The sequence below is a fragment of the Montipora capricornis genome, chromosome 2 (assembly GCF_036669925.1).
Source record: "Montipora capricornis isolate CH-2021 chromosome 2, ASM3666992v2, whole genome shotgun sequence".
Taxonomy (NCBI): Eukaryota; Metazoa; Cnidaria; class Anthozoa; order Scleractinia; family Acroporidae; genus Montipora; species Montipora capricornis.
Window position 1 is genome coordinate 40,003,361 of NC_090884.1, and position 2,500 is coordinate 40,005,860.

Genomic DNA, 2,500 nt, shown 5'->3' on the forward strand with positions numbered 1-2,500 from the left:
TCCTGTAGAACTATTAGACTATCAAGTTTCAATGGTCTACGCCGCAAATTGGCCAAGGTAGCTCTATTTATATACTCAATATAATATTGGGTTGATTATATGACGTCATCACTCATCTCATTTGCATATTTTACCCATTTTTCAAACTTTAATATCTCTGGAACTAAGGAAGATATTTGCAAACAGTAAGTGGCGTTTTTGTTCTTTCATGGAATTCTATGCGATACACTCAAAAAATCAAGGAGTAAAAATTTGATCATAGTACCACTTTAAGAATAAGTTCTGGTGGTGAACTATTAAGACCTATAAAGAAGCGTTATCTATTGGAAGTGTCGAGCGAGAACAATGCACAAGGTATTGAAAAGGAAGACAAAGAAGCTATAGCCAAGAAACAACGTCCCCCAGTACGACTTCCCGCTCAGAAGGCAATTCATAGAATTCAGGAACAATTGGAAATGAATACTTGACATGAATGATATCAGATTCATCTCCATACTTCTCTTAAACATTTATCCTTTGCTAATCATTCCATACTATTTCTTATCTAATCGGCCGGGAGAGTGTCATAAATTATGTAATTATGATGTACTTCTTGAGATTTACACAACAAAGGAAACATTTGTCTTGATCATCGTGATACTACGTCGTTACAATAGTTGTAACACTCATTGTCGAAGCTGCTGTTCCAAAACAAAAAGCAGAACTGTTTCTCCGGCTACTCAACCTTTCTCAAATTATTTAGAAGCAAAAAAAAAAGACAACAAAACCGAAAATCAGATATTTCTTATGCATACTGTACTATTAACTCCATATAAATAAGAAAAGCCATATTAAAGACAACGTGTTCCAGCCATGTACTTCTAATTGCTTTATCTAAAGACAGGACAGGAGCTTTCTTTCCCCAAGTAACTATGCCTGGGTATCATTTGAAGGCTTCACAGAATCCTACAATTGTGCAACTGGACAGTCAACTATTATTGGAAAGAGGAATGACGAGGATGGCTTATACAACGTAATGTGAAAGTCAATTCATAGTGTGCCCATCCCCTCCCACTCCCTCTGGCAGACCCCGGGCCATGGTTGGAGTTGACTCGAGCACAAATGCTACTGAAAATATTTAATGGTGTTGAAATTGTACACACACAGAAACTAAAAACATTTTCCTTTGTGTAATTACAGAAACTTTACAAAGGGGCATGGCAAAGTGTTTCTTATGAAGGTGCGTGCCTGGATGTAACAGGATTCTCCCTTATTTACTTTTTATTTACTCATTTATCTTTTCTTTTTTACAAAAAGGGGATGGGGGGTCTGTATGGTCCTCAAGAAAATTGGAAAAAAAGGCTGTGTTGTAAAAGTACATTAATAAACTTTAATGTAGAATTCACGAGTCAGGTTGTGGATTTTCCTTCATGGCATAGTCTTCTAAAATAAAAACAAAACCCAATTACATTTTGTTTCTGGGCGAATGTTGCAACACTTTAATCGAAAATCGCTCTATTCACTGGTTTGGTATATGCTAACTATAACGCATATAATTATGGTATTTCAGATAAACCATCCAGAACTACTAAAATGAATTAATAGTTGCTTTTATATTCATGATCTTTGCTTTTTTGTTACAATTAGGTAAGCACGGAGATGATAACACTGAACCTAACAGGAAGATTGTCTCCAATGCATTTTATTGGTACGAAGTGGAGGATGAAATAAAGGAACAGGGCATGAACTGGACTTTCAAGGGAAACAAGGAGAAAGAACTTGATGGCATAATGGCTGAGATAGACCATTTACGATGTGGTGAGCTGTACAAACATACAGAAGAGGATTGTTCTGACATCTGCAAAAAAGAGACATGACACTGGACACGATACCCATTTACAGTTAACGCAGTGGGTGGTTTGCAGTCGTTTTACTTAATCTAAAATATGCTTTGTGCAAATTGGAGCACTTCAACTGTGTGGGTAAGTAAGATTATTATCTTCATAACTTGTAAGAAAATAATAGCATTCCTTAATTTCCCGCGCATTTCCCACAATGCCATGGCACTGTTACTATAGGTAAATCTGTTAGCTGATGATAGAAGTCCTTGTTAAATTTCACGCGGAAAGCTGATATCGCACGAATCGTGTAGCAATGACCACAATATCAGTTTTTCAATGTAAAATTAAACATAGGATTCATGAGTCACAGTGTGGATTTTCCTTCATAGCATAGCCTCCTAAAATAACAACAAAACCCAATTACATTTCATCTCTGGGAAAATGTTGTAACATGTAACACACACCGGAAGCCATTTCAAATCAACTATCTGAAGGATGGGGGGCATATTGAAGATGGTGGGCTTGTAAGAAACCTGCTGCCTCAGATGGGGGGGGTTATAAGGATAAAGTGAGACTTTGGTATTAGAGAAATGGGACTTACTGGACAAAGCGTTTTGTGGGAGAAAGACCAGGTGGTGATGATTGCAGTTGATAGATAATTTGAGTATGAATTTTCATTC